This window comes from Cetorhinus maximus, chromosome 11 (genome assembly GCF_964194155.1).
Source record: "Cetorhinus maximus chromosome 11, sCetMax3.hap1.1, whole genome shotgun sequence".
Taxonomy (NCBI): domain Eukaryota; kingdom Metazoa; phylum Chordata; class Chondrichthyes; order Lamniformes; family Cetorhinidae; genus Cetorhinus; species Cetorhinus maximus.
Window position 1 is genome coordinate 99,397,473 of NC_135889.1, and position 15,587 is coordinate 99,413,059.

The 15,587-nt window shown below is 40.4% G+C and overlaps 1 protein-coding gene across 1 annotated transcript in view; it reads left to right on the top strand.

Annotated features, from left to right (window-relative positions):
- Positions 1-15,587, top strand: part of arhgap15 (Rho GTPase activating protein 15) — a 776,478-nt gene that overhangs the window by 488,845 nt on the left and 272,046 nt on the right. The gene's annotated exons all lie outside the window — the stretch shown is intronic.

Here is a 15,587-nt window from a genome sequence, read left to right on the forward strand (position 1 = left end):
TGTGTGAGCCACAGCAGTGCACACCTACAGTCACATTGGGTACAAGGACCTATAATCACCATTTCACCAGAATGACATCCAATCAGCTTGTGTGCTAAACCTGCAGGTGCCTTTCAGCACCTCCAGGGCAAGTTCAAATTATGGTAGCCAGCAATTAGAACCAAAACTCTTCACTAAACCTGGACTTTCCAAGCAGGCTAGTATAGACTAGCTTATATTAAAACTGGTTATTAGTCAATTAGCAATTTTATTGTTGACGTTTTCGATCTGAAAACTCCACGGTTCTGGCACCATTTCTTCTTTCCTTTTATCAGTTCCTTCGTTAAGTAATTTAACAGGATTATAGCATTTATGTTGCAAAATGTCAGCTGGTCTTATAACATAAATTGGGTAAAGAGTTGTGTCAGCAAGAAAATGACATGAGTTTGCAGGTTTTTTAAGAGTCCGAGCTGGTCTTTAATATATGTTTCATGATTAATATACCATAAAAATATTAAACAGCTGTGGTTGTTTAAATGATTCATCAGCATAACGCTATGCTAAAACTTTTCAATCAAGTTTCTTTAGGAGCTTTCAGTACTGGGTGTTTAACTAGAGTATAATTTTTTAATGGATATTAAATTGATCATAGCTATGACTGAATATCATCATTATATTAATAATTGATTCTTAATTGCGAGTGGCTGAAAGGTCACAAACCATTTGACATTTTTTTGTTTTGCATTTAGTCATAATTCAAATGAAAATATATTCACTGTTGCAAGTAAATAAAAGTAATGGTAACCATGGTGATTGAGCATTGCATTATGGTTGCACGTGACTTAACTAATATTAGATGAATTTGCAATGAAAAAATATGTTTGGTGGCGGTGATCACCTGGTTGTGTTAGTGAGTCAACGGCTTTTTACCTGCCTTAAAAATGGGCCAGCAGCAAGTCTTCTGGTGAAACTGTTCGAAGAAAGATTTTCCATTTGGCATCAATAGCTGAGCAACATTTGAACTGGTGTTTTTGTTTTCTTCATGCCGTTTTCAGCATTAATATTGTGGATGTAAGACTTAATAGTCAATTAAATTTTCCAGTAAGGTCCAAAGCAAAATGTTTTGCCTGTCAGGATTTAAGGGACCATTGTCATTTTGAAGAAGTGTTTTTTGAGACTCTTTTTTGATTTGAGAAGGGAGAAGGGTCAGAAAGTCCATACAGCATGATGGTATTGCTCATAAACAACATTAGATACAAATGCTGGAAAACATTTTGTATCAGTACATTATTTGTTTGTGGCCTCGTGGTTTGCCAGACATTTTAAGCTGCCTTTAAAGCAAAATTTTTGATTTGACTTTAATCAGGGGGCTATAACAGCATTCATACAACAATATGAACAATGCCTGAACAATTTCTGTTGCGTCATTCACCTGGGCTATATAACATTAAAGAACCTTAGGAAAGGAACTCTAAGCACACATCTGAATAAGCCACACACTGACAGATGCAGGAGGAGAGAAGAGACAATAGGGAGAAGGCCTTACCACTAAAAATGTACACAGTATTGATTTGGATCTGCGGGAACAGACTGGCATTTTTGACTTAACAGATGAGCTTTCACTGATGTATCCCATGAGCTGCACAAGTATTGTAAATTGTTGTGTGTAATTTCCATAGCTTTGTCAGGGTTCTGGCAGTTTCCCTGTCAGTCGATAATACACAGTTCTATCCAGCAGATCACACCTACTTCAGCATACTGTACAGACAATGTAATCACAATTTTCAAGTTTTTCAGAATATTGTTATAATCACTAACTTAAGTTCAATATGCTGGAAGAAAAGACACAGGAACAGTGGAGCCAAAAGCATAAACCTTTATTACATAGTTTCACCTTCAAACTGGCTCAGAGTTCAGTTCCACAGCATCTCTCCTCAGCAGCATTAGACATTATATGAAACAGATTCCACTCATTTTAAATTGATTACTACAACACTAGACTAATTAGCTGAAACATATATTTTGTCCTTAATAAAATATCAATACAACTATGAACATAAATGATGATGGTCTAAAACTATTTGTGTGGAGGGGAAAAAGGCAACATTGGATTTCAGTCAATCTTTAGATTTTAAACTGTGCAAAATTATGCAACTGTCTTATTCCCCTAAAGCTAAATTCCTATAAAACTATTGATATCAGTTTTTGAACACTTTGAATTGCAAATTTATCTTCACAACAATCAGCTGGGGATGCCATGGTTCTTGTAAAGTTCTTTTGGTTTGCATTAAAGAGGGGTTTCTAGCAAGTCAGATTGAGCAGTTACTCCACTGGAGGCAATGCAACATTTGTTCATTAATAAAAGTTAGGTTACGTTTTCCACGTATTTGTTGGTGTCATGACACACCTGCTTCATTAAAACATAGAAGCAGTAAAGGAGTGCCAATCTATACTGCTGATGAATTTCCAAGTGTCCAAGATGATCCATTCATCTCTCCTGACTGAGATCACTTTTAAGAATTGAAATTGTGTTCACATTCAAAGAATATGGAGGTAGTTTGTGATGACAGTTATATAATCTTGTCTTCAGTTGCTAGCTAATCAGCAATCCTCTTGTGACTTATTCATCATGTCCCAGTTCACAAAGGTTTCTGAGGATGCTAAGGCCCTGGGTCTAGCTGATGGGTAAATCTTAATTAAAATATCTCCATTTATTTTAAACACTGGTGATGCCCTTACCACTGTCGGAAACATCTTTTAATTCATGAGCCAATTCTTCATTACCTGGCAGCCTTCTGCTTGCTTTTCTATGCCATTCTCACCCACTGGCAATTGACATTGGGTTTAAAGATCAAATGTCTCATCAGGCTGTCACTTTAGATGCTGTAGCTGCTTCATTGTAGTTTACCTTTGATTAGCTTGACCACTAGCAACGTTAAAGTACATTGAGAGTTGTGGATTTTCTGTAAAGTGAGTTGAATGCTGAGACATTATTATCCAAATAAATTTAAAACTTTTTCACCATCTCCTCCCAACTTTATAGAACAGTTTGAATGTTCCATGAAAACATTTCTACATTTAATTGATATTTAGTAATGCCAATAATTATGCACAATAATTAAACACCCAAAAGCAGCAAATCAGTGCATTATTACAGTTTTGGAGTTAAACAGCGGTTTGTGCATGGAGTTAGTTAAAAAAGTGTTTCTGCATTGCTGCAATATGGTCTTAGTGTCGTATCAGTGCACACTGCAATACTACTGTGATTTGAATTTTGGCAAGCAAGAGATTGTTTCATAAATGATCAAGAAAGGCCTTGCATTGATCGAGTACATTTCACGCCCCTAGGACAACCCAACATGCTTCACAGCCATTTATCTTTTGAAGTACAGTCGCTCTTGTTTGTAGACAAATGGGGGAAACAACTGTAGGATCCCACAAAGAGCCAACAAGATAACTAGCAGTCCTTTTATTTTGATGGAGAAGTGAATGTTGGCCAGGACACTTGGAGAATGCCCTGCTCACTTTTGAATCTTGTCATTTGTTTATAGCACTAATAAATGGACAGGGTCTTGGTCCCTTCAACAAAGCTGTACTCCATCAGTATTGTATTGAAGCATCAACCACGAATAATGGCTTATGTTCTGGAGAGAGGCTATAAACCCTGACCTCAGACTCAGTGAAAAGTGCTCAGAAACACTGATCAAAGGTGATCAGAATGTGGTTTATTGTATTCTTTTTCTACTAGTTAATTAGGGAAAGATGGAGATTCTAATTTCATCTGGATATGTATCTTCAGCTTGTTCCAGTTCTCTAAAGAATGTAACAAAGTAAAATATAGTGGCACAAAACAAAATACTTGAACTAATAGATTTGAAAACTAAACACTTCCTAAGGGCTCAGCAATTAAGTTCAGATGCTACTTGTTTCTGCTTGCAAAGGGGTTAATTAAAAAAAATTACTCACATTTATGCCTCTGGCCCAGTTTCCTTCTTACTTTAGGAACACTTTTTGATAATTGCTAATGAATTGATAACAGTTAATGAATTCTGCTCAGAATCAAATATACTGACCATGAAACATAAAGTTTGGAGTTAATATTCTATACAGGGTTTCGAGGTCACAGTGATGATTAACGTTAATTGTTTATGAATCTATTCGAATATTAAACTATTTCCATTGATGTTACTTGTACTATTTATCTTCCTTTTTCCAGGAATTGCCACATTCTAAAGTAGCACATTTTTTTCATGTTTGATTAAATATGCTTAATGTTTAGTTCAGTTTTTCTGAGAAAAACATTGTTTCATTTTTTGAATACTGAAATAAATATTTGACATATTAGAGCTGAGACATTGTTCTTTGAAGGAAAATTCTTCAGTTTAGTCAACATCTGTGTTACCAAGTCAACGGTGATAATTATCTTTCATAATTGGCTGGAAAATGTTCATGCTTACCAAATGTGATTTCAGTGGGCTGCCTTACATGTGTGCATTTCAGTGACCTTGACCATCATGTAACACTCCTCAGGGGGCTCTTCCCAGATGAAAATACCTTAGAAATGCAGAGGGTGCTCCAAGCAATAATTACTAGTAGAAAATGTGCAGTTCTGTGACACATATATTCAAAGCAGAATGAATAGTACTGGAATTCACTCTGAATTTACACCATGGATTTAAAGTAAATAACAATTTGGAAGCACATCAAGGATATAATGACAGGAGTGGATCATGCAACACTGAAGTCACATTAATTTACATGCAATTCCAGTTAAAAAAAAATAACAGAAATGTCTTCCTTTCGAGACTGTGAGCAGCCTGTCTACAGCTGAAAAGAAGTAATAATCCTGTGAGTGTCTTGGTATTGCCTGACACAAAAAGGCACTGACTTAAAAATAGGGTGAGTTTGAGTGTTTGAGACAGACCTGTTTGATGCTATTGACAGTGGATAATAATAAACTTGTAACCAAACACATCCCACATTCCTACCCAAGAAAGGCTTGACTGGCAGTGGGGGGAAAAAAACTTGCATTTATATAGTTCTTTTCACATCCTCAATACAGCCCAAAATTCTATGCAGCAAATTAATTAAGCAAAGTGTTCAAAATTTTATTCACCGCCATCCAAAAACAAGTGGAACCATGCCTTGTGCTCATGTCACTTGTCTTGATTCAGCAAAGGAAAACAACACATTTGAAGCAGTGAAATTTATTTGTTACTTTTGTATTGCTGTAAAATTTGTGTGGAGTAATTTGCCATGGAAATAAAGAAGGAAGGCAGAATGAAAGTAGGCAAAAACAACTATGATCCACACTCTGGAGTGCTAACTTTGAATTTTGTTAGTCCCAACTTCCTATCTCCCTCAAATGGAAAGGTGGAGAAAATAGCAACCTTTGATTTGAAAGCCATATTCTCAGTCGATTGAAGCATGCCAGATAAAGATTGAGATTAAAAGTGCTCAGTGTTCCAGTGAAGAGACAGTCTGCCATACTATTGTACAATCCATAATCCCCACAATTGTTTGATCAGTACTTTCATTACTATTGAGCCTGTGACTGTACCACACATGAATTCACTGTTGCTCAAAGTGCCCATGTCTGAAAAGAAGCTTGCTAACCCTAACCCTGTTAGGTTGAACGGGCAGTGAAAAATTCAGCACAATTGTTAACTTAATGGCCTTAATAGGCCTTTTAATTGTCGGCGGGCATGCTGCCGGCTCTGATGTGTGCCCACCGACCTAACAATCCCGAGTAGGCGCATTGACATCAGTATGCTCGGCCGATGTCCATGTGCTTTATTTCATGCTCGGTCGTGTTGGGCGTGGGCCCACACACTGAGCGAAAGATCCTGCTGTATGACAAATCACATTTATTTATCACAGCTCAGATTAATCTAACATGAAAATTACACAAAACAACCATTATTCTATGTAGAATGGTGACAGCAATGTCCATAATACAATAATAATTTTTATTTCCATAGAATGCAGCAAAGTGCCTCAGAACTTTATATTATAGAGGAAATAAACAAGTGGCACTCCAGCAGGAGAGGAAAAGGTAAACATGGAGAGGGATTGGATCAGTGTGGGGACAAAAGTGGTAGTAAAGTAGGATTCTCAATTGGCTTTTGAAAGCAGGAAGTGAGATTTTATATCATAGATTTACTGAACAACTGGGCAAGATTTTACTACAAGCTTCAGGACCCCGATCTCAGCAGCCAATAGGGCTCCCTAGCCTCGTGTGGCACAAGTGCGCCCTCTGGCACAGTCTTCTTAGAGGCAGCCTGATGGGCCCAATTCACATCTGCCACCTAAGTAAGGACAGTAGGTGGGCTCTTGATGCTGCTGGCCCAATCAGAGGTGGACATTGATAAGGCAAGTGGGAGATCTTTAGAGCACTTTAACATGGAGATGTAATGATAACTTATTTCAGAAGGGGGAAAGCAGTAGGCCCTTCTGAGTGGAGGGAAAACCTCTCACTTGGATCATTGGAACGGTGATGCCCAGGGCCCTGTCTTTTAGGATGGAGGCTCCGGCTCCTCATGGCTCCCACCAGACTTCTGCAGGAAAGCTGCCTGTTTTAAGTTGATGGCCTCCACCTGAGATGGGAGCTGCTCTACCACCAGCAAAATGCTCCTAAATGAGGCCTTAATTATGTAAATTGGCTGCTTGCCTCCATGCAGTGAGCAGCCGATCCACACCCCAGGCTACACCGGTAAACCTCCCCAGCAGCTGGAATGCATCAGGGAACCCCCTGACACAGCTCTCCCTTATTTTACCAGGCAACCACAACCCCCCCACTCCCACGCCACCTCCCCCACCCTGTCTCCAAGCCTGCAAACATAGGGCCGGGAAAATTCTACTCATTAAGTGTCTCGGCATTCCATTACTCAGCATAAGAGCTGTGCTATGAACTTCAACCACTAACAGGCAATAAGGGCAAAATATTCCCCCTGTCAGGGGGGGATGAGCAGGAGCAGGCGTGGGCGGGCGGCCCTCCAGTCAACGACCCCAACTGGGGGCACGCCGCCATTTTTCATGGGTGGACCAATTAAGGCACAGAAGCGTTGTGCACTCCCTGTGCAGGTGGGTGGGGGGGGTGATGGCAAATGTGGAAGTGGCATGCGCGCGAAGGAGTGCTCCGATCTCCCTGAGACTAAGCCCTGCCTCAGGGAGATCGGTTCCCAAAGTGAAAAAGGTATTCTTTCAAACATTTCATTTACCATCCACATCCCCTCATGTGACAATGTCACATGAGTTGGAACATGGACATAACTTTAAGCGAAAGTGAATCTAAATTTTTTAAATCAGTCATGAAACCTCATCCCGCCCCGGATGATGTTTCATGCTTTTTCAGGTGGCCGCCAGTGCTCCCGACCTGTCCGCCAACCTTAAGCTTGGACGGGCAAGTCCACTAATTGCTATAATTGCTTTTTGTATGGCCGCAATAGGCCGTTGACAGTTCGGCGGGCACACAGCTGACTCAGCTACACCCCCACCAACCTGAAAATGCAAATGACGCGGGATGACATCAGGAGTTATGCCCGACGTCTCTCCGCATTGTTTTATGCATTGGCGAGTGGGCCCCGCCCCCCGCTCGCCGATGGGAAAATTCTTGTCTAAGTTTCAAAACACCTTTTAAAAATAGCAATAAAGTATATATCCAGAATCAAGTACAGTAACAGCAATGAATTCGAGGCACAGTTCTACGACCAAGAACTTTTAATTCCTGCTGTGATTGCTGGCTAATACATTTGCTTTAAGTTCAAAGTATAAACTTGGCTCAGTTGGTACAGTATTTGTCTCTGAGTCAGAAGATTGTGCATTCAAGCTTCACCTCAGCATTTAAGCATATAATCATGGCTGACACCTTTGTGTAGTTAATGAACAGGTGCTGCATTGTTGGAAGTAGTGTCTTTATGATGAGACATTAATGTGAAGCCTTCTCTGCCTATTGGGGTAGATGCAAACAATCTTGTGTTACTATTTGAAGAAGAGCCAAGAGTCCTTCTGAAGCCCTAGCTAATATTCCTTCCTTATCCTATCTGGAAATCTGCCATCCTTACCTGGTCTGGCCTACATTTGACTCCAGACCCACAGCAATGTGGTTGACTCTTAAATGCCCTCTAAACAAGGGCATTTAGTGATGGGCAATAAGTTCTGGCCTGGCCAGCGATGCCCACATCCCAAGAACGAATATTTTTTTAAATTACCAAAACAAATTAATTGGTCATTTATCTCATTTGCTGTTTATAGGATCTTGACCAGATTTTATGCCCTCCCCCGGCAGTGGGTTGTCAAGTATGGGGGTGTAAAATTAGGTGTAGTGGTAGTGTGCCCGTCGCCTACCAACCTCTGCTGGGATTTTCCCCATGGGACTTCCTCCTGCTGCTGCTGGGATTTCACCTGCAGTGTGAAATGTCCACATCATGTGGCGAGGCCACCAGTTTAAACTTGGTGGCCATTTTGTGTGCTTAATCGAGGCCCCACCACAAGGTAGTTTCTCCATCCCTGTATTCCCCTCCGGATGAACCCAGCCCCCCACTTCCATCATTGGGGCCTGCCAGCCTGGCCCCTGCAAAACCTTAAACTTATCTTTAAGTCCAGGGCAATAGTGTTTCTTCTTCGGATCTGCCTGTAGTCCCAGCAGTGGCGCTGCTGGTGGTAGATAACTGCCGGTCATTTGATTGGATGGCAACGCTTGGCGGCAGGACTGTTCTGTGATGCGGGGTGGCATTCCTTCCTCAAGCCAATTAGCAGTCCAAATGGCTGCGGGGTGACCAAGCCAAGTAGAGGCACCCGGCTCCTGACTTTTCAGCTGGGCAATGGGGTGAGGGGCATGGGGGTTGTTGCTGGGGGAGGTGGGGAGGTGGGGAGGGGGGAGGTGGGGTGCAAGGCCATCACCTCCATGTAACGTTCTAGCCTATCTGCCAACAAATTTGCTGTCGCAATGATTGAGCTTTTAAATAATTTAGTTGGTTTATTACATTCTTTGAGACATCCTTAAATTGTGTAAAGGTGCTAAATAAATGTAAGTTCTACTGTTTTAGCATAGGCATTAAATTGTAAACTGCTTTAAAGTACTAAAAGCAGAGTGTTACCACAAATGTGTTGGCCTGTCTACTATAAATAGAGCACTCAGACAACAAAAGGCTCACTTGTCTTCATTAACATTCATCTTCACCTCATATCAAAATGATTGAAATATTTAGCCCTTTGCTCTTACATCCACACACTTCCTCAGTCAATATTTCCAAGTCCAGTAATGCTTATGAGGAAAAACTCAGTGGAAAGTTAAACAGCTTAGCTATAGAACCAATCAGTAAATGCTGTTTCAGAAAAAGAAAAGCAATGGAGTTTGCCAACAGTGACATAAAAATGAAATGAGTTGGATTTCTCCATAACATTGTTCAGATCACTTACTAAAGGTTCGTGTTTATGAATATGCTATTGATTTTTTAAAAGGCGGGGGATTTTATTTAAAACCTATTTACTTGAAAGCTATCATAAACATATAGTTCAAATTGGTAAGTCAAGGGACATCAGAAAAAAAATAGACATATCATTTTCACAGACTTTTCCTTTCATTTTCAGATCATTAAATCAGTAGATGAAATGTGCAGCGATGATTAATTTTAGCTAATCAAGGTCATTTTAAGGTATCAGCTTCACATCCTGCCAAAATAACCATGGCTTGCTAAAATGTACCATAACCATTATAGTACGCTATGCCATTATCACATTTATTATTGCTCAATTAGAGTGGTCCTTAAAATTCCATAAAAGATAGAACTTCCTTACTTAACATATTTATTATGATCCTGATTCACATTCAACAGTGCATCATGTTCATCTCCCACTCATTCTAATCCTGATTCAACTCAAATACTGCTTAATGGAGTTTCTCTTTAATTTCGATCTTTGGATGGGAAATTTTCATTAAAACAGAATGTTCTGAGCATCAGTAACCAAATATTATATTATGTCTTAATGTAATTTCTAATTTTCTGTGGGTATAAAGTAAATGCAGTGGATGGGAAAAGAGCTGCCATGATATTGGGATTGATAGTTTCAAGATTATTGCTGACAAAATCATTTTCCTTTTAAAGGTACATTACTCGGCATTAGTAGAATTTATTGTGGCAGTGACACTGTTATGCAGTAGTTTTGATCAGTGTTCAAGAGTGGAAAAAAAATTAGTAATGGCTCATGGTTCCTGAATTAGTGGCAATCTGACCACTTGCTTGAACCTATTGTGTAGGAGAAGTGGTATGGGACTGGCCCTGTTATTTCATGCAAAAAGAATAAGGTAAAGTGTGATTACTTAACACGACATTTGACAGAATTTTACTCAATTTGGGGATTTAAGGCGTAGAGATTTCTTTCAAAACAAAATTATAAAATTTTCAGAACTATACAAATAGAATCACATAGAAACATAGGGAATAATTTTCTCCCCATCGAGGGGGTTGGGCGGGAGCCGATGCAGGCGGGCGCACGCGGAAGCGCTGTGTGCTCCCTGTGCGGGCGAGGAGGAGGAGGGAGAGTCAGGGCACGGAGCTGCCTCAGGGAGATTAGTTTGAATTTGAAAATTTTAAATACAGGGGAAAAAAAATTTAAGACATGACTGTGTCACATGAGCTGGGACATATCTATGACTTATATTAAAAATTTTTATTAAACTTTAAAAACCTTCATGAAACCTCATCCCTCCCGTGAATGAGGTTTCATGGTAAATGCGAAGGCCGCCTGGGCTCTTGGCCTGCCCGCCAACCTTAAGGTTGGACGGGCAGCTCTGCTAATTGGTTTAATTGATATTTAAATGGTCTTAATAGGCCTTTGACAGTTCAGCGGGCGTGCAGCCGACTCCGGTGCATGCCCGCCGAACTGAGAATCAGAATGACGTGCGGTGACGTCACTGCCTGGCAGGGTGGTGGAGGCAGGTTGCCTCACATTCTTTAAAAAGTACCTGGATGAGCACTTGGCAAGTCATAACATTCAAGGCTATGGGCCAAGTGCTGGTAAATGGGGTTAAGTAGGTAGGTCAGGTGTTTCTCACGTGTCAGTGCAGACTCAATTGGCCGAAGGCCCTCTTCTGCACTGTGTGATTCTGTGATTCTGTGACGTCAGGACGCACGCCCGACGTCACCACGCATCAGCGAGCGGGGCCCACCCCCGCAAGCTGACCCGAAGATTCTGGCCATAATGAACAGGAGTAAACCATTCAGCCCCTTCAACCTGAATAAAATCACAGCATGTTTTATTTCACACTACCTTGATAAGCTAGATTTATTTTAAGGACCAGTGAACAGGGATCTAATTTTCTGCCTTTGATAACTTCAACTAAAAAGTGGATGTGAATAAAAAGCGGCAAATTGTAGGGATAAAAGACAAACAAAGTATTCATCAGTTTTAAGCATTACTCTTTGATTCCTACTCTCCCTCAATGAATGAATGACAGCAGCAAAAACTTAGGAAATAGTGAAATTATGCTCGAAAAGCTCAACATTAATGAACTGATACAGCTCTCTGCAGTTGCTCAGCAGAGCTTGAAAGCAACAATCTTGCTCTAGCTCCATTGGCAAGCTGAATAGGTGGATGAATATCATAGCGGTCATGGAACTGAATAGTATGGTGTGGGATCGGGGGGGTGAAGGGGAGGCAGTGCTTCTTGTCAACAAAGGTGCACTTTAAGTGTTGTGGAAGAAAACAGAGGACATGTGAGCTATTCCTATACATTGTCTGAGGGGAAATATCCTTGAACCAGTAAAAGTATCATTGTTATACAAATATATAACTACCCTTTTGAGCTTCTTGCCATCACTTTAATAAGGTGGATTCTAAAGATTTAGGACTTGAAATGTTAGGAGACACATTTCACTGACAGAAATATGACAATGTGGAAATCCCAGCTGCCTAAATGTTGCTACGAGCTGGGCTCTTTACGTAATATGCAAGAGAAGCTATCTTAAGACAGAGCACATTGCATTGTTTAAAAATAAAGCATTTTTAAAAAATATTTAGCTGCATGCAGGGTTTTCTCATGGTACATACAAGAATTAAAAATAATCTTCAAACTATGTGCCAGCTGGGTTTGTTACATTTTACCACAATAATCTATCTAATCTAAAATTGTCCAAGGGAGGGAGCCAAATCATTCAATTCAAATATAAACATGCATTGTGACTTGCTCAAGTGTATGTTTGATGGACAGCTTCTTTTCAGCTTAATGGCAATTTAAATTTAAAAAGCCCCAATCACTATTTTGAGGTGTCTATCAACCTCTACTTTGCAATCAGGGTGTCTGATTAGGAAAGGGTTAAAGAATCATTATACAATATAGTAATCAAATCTTCTTTTTAACTCAAGGATTGCAAACTTTTTTGTTTACACAGTAAAGTTTAATAAAACTATCAAAATGTTTTATTATTGCTGCAATTTTTCCTGTTCTATTACAGTTTGATATGGCTATTTGGCAGTTAAAACCTAAAATAAGAATCAGTGTGAATGTTTCTTTGCTGTTTTAAAAAATGAGGAGAGTTCTGTGGAGGCGCAAAACAGAAGCAACAATTGAAGGTGGGTTCTCTACTCGTTATTCCAAGTGCACTGTGTTATTTCACCTAGCTATCTGGGCAAATGGGAACATTTGTGGGGATTTGAGAGCTGGCTGTTACCTACAGGAATAATCTGAAGCATGAAAGTCAAAAGGATTTAGAGTATAATTGGTAGAAAGAACCCAAAAACATGACAAATTGGTGGAAGAGGCAGCTTTTATTTGCTAGTTAGTATCGCAGATCATAATGAGTGCACATCTTCCATATGTTTTCTGTGCAAATGCCATGTTGCTCCATTGTGGTATACATGTGACAATTTCTGCTATTTTCTTTCAAAGAATGTACTGTATGCATAAACAAGACTTTCAATTTCTTTATTTCTCCTTGTTATACTTGCTGACATTTCTTTTTCCTGCTTCATGGAATAGATCCAAATTCACATTCTTCTGGAAGTTAAAATGAATTAGCAAAATGTCAGTAAATTCCTTAAAATGTCATGCTAATGAGAACCTTGGATACAGCAACTAAACACAAACTAAACAAAGAACCTTAGCTCATGGCATCTGGGTCGGCAACAAGATTATAGTAAAATAATCCATATGAATTTTTGGCATCTTCTATCATTCTATTTACCCTCAAGTAGAAGCAGTTCAGGGATGGGACAAGGAAGAGCTGATTATGTTTTAAAAGCAAGAAAGATGCCAGTGCAAATTATTTTTAGCTTTCTTTTCCAGGCTCATTAGGAGCACATCTTAATCGAAGTTTTAGGATAGACTCACAGACATTTACAGCATAGAAGGAGGCCATTCGGCCCATCATGTCCATGCAGGTCAACAAAGATCTGACTACACTAATCCCATTTCCCAGTGCTGGGCTCATAGCCCTGAAGGCTATGGCAACTCAAGTGAATATCTAAATACTTCCTAAATGTTCCGAGAGTTTCTGACTCAACCACCCTTTCAGGCAGTGAGTTCCAGACTCCCACCACCCTCTGGGTGAAAAAATAACTCCTCCACTCTCCTGTTATCCTCTACCTCTTACCTTAAATCTATACCCCCTGGTTATTGACCCCTCTACTAATGGAAAAGGTGCTTTACTTTCACCCTATTTATGCACCTCATAATCTTACACACCTCTATCAGGTCCCCTCTCAACCTTCGCTGCTGCAAGGAAAACAACCCCAGCCCATCTAATCTTTCCTCATAGCTCAGACCCTCCAGCCCAGGCAGCATTCTGGTAAACCTCTTCTGCACCTTATCCAGTGCAATCACCTCCTTCCTATAATGTGGTGACCAGAACTGCATGTAGTACTCTAGTTGTGGCCTAACCAGTGTTTTATATAGTTCCAGCATTACCTCCCTGCTCTTGTATTCTATGCCTCAGCTAATAAAGGCAAATATCCTATATGCCTTCTTAACCACCTTATCTACCTGCCCTGCTACCTTCAGGGATCTGTGGATATGCACACCAAGGTCCCTTTGATCTTCATTATTTTCCAGGTTCCTACCATTCATAGTATAATCCCTTCGCTTGTTAGCTCTCCCCAAGTGCATTACCTCACACTTTTCTGGGTTGAATTTCATTTGCCATTGCTCTGCCCACCTGACCAATCCATTGATATCCTCCTGCAGTTTACAGCTATCCTCCTCACTATTTACCATCCTACCAATTTTCATTTCATCTGCGAACTTCTTGATCATACCCCCTACATTTAAATCCAAATCATTTATGTACATCACAAACAGCAAGGGCCCCAGCACTGAGCCCTGCAGAACCCCACTAGAAACAGACTTCCAGTCACAGAACCATCCCTCTAGCATCACCCTCTGCTCCCTGCCTCTCAGCCAATTTTGGATCCAATCTATCACTATGCCTCAGATCCCATGGGCACTTACTTTCTTGCCTAGTCTGCCATGAGGGACCTTATCAAAAGCCTTGCTAACATCCATCAAATGCATTACCCTCATCAACACTCCTGGTTACCTCGTCAAAAAACTCGATTAATTTTGTCAAACATGACCTTCCCTTAACAAATCCATGATGACTATTCCTGATTAATCTATGTCTCTCCAAAGCGCAGATATATTCTGTCCTTCAGAATTCATTCTAGTAACTTCCCCACTACCAAGGTTAGACTGACTGGCCTGTAATTTCCTGGTCTATCCCTTCCTCCCTTTTTTAATAATGGTACAACATTGGCAGTCCTCCAGTCCTATGGCACCTCGCCTGTGACCAGAGAGGATTTGAAAATTACTGCCATCGCTCCTGATATCTCTTCCCTTGCCTCCATCAACAGCCTGGGATACATCTCATCCAGGCCTGCGGATTTATCCACTTTTAAGGCCACTAAACCCACCAGTACCTCCTCTCTCTCTATATTAATTTCCTCTAATATTTCACAGAATTCCATCCTGATGTCAATAGCTGCATCGTCCTTTTCCATTGTGAAGACTGACGCAAGCTGTTCACTGAGGACTGTACCCATGTCTTCCAGGGCCACACACAGATTAACTCTATGGTCCCTAATTGGCCCTAAACTTTCCCTAGTTATTCTCTTGCTCTTTATATATTAAAAAAAAACCCTTTGGGTTTTCATTTATTCTACTCACCAATGCTTTCTCATGCACTCTCTTAGCTTCCCTAATTTCCTTTTTAAGTTCCCCTCTGCACTTTTTATACTCCTCTAGGGACTCTGCCGTATTGAGCCCTCGATATCTGCCATAAGTTTCTCTTTTTTCCTTAATCCTAACCTTTATGTCCCTTGATATCCAGGGTTCTCCAGACGTAGTGCCCCCCCCACCCTTTATCTTTATGGGAACATATTTGCCCTGTACTCTAGCTGTTACCTCCTTGAATGCCTCCCACTGCTCTGACATAGTTTTGTGCCTACTGGGGTCATCCGCAACTGATTGCAACAGAATTTGAGGACGAGGGGAGGTTACCTATTTTACATTCCAATGACAAGCGCCTACACACAATTAGGAATGCAACTTGGGCACCTGACTACCATGGAGGCTGTGATATTGGTTGCTGAAATCTGGGATTGAGGGGAGGATT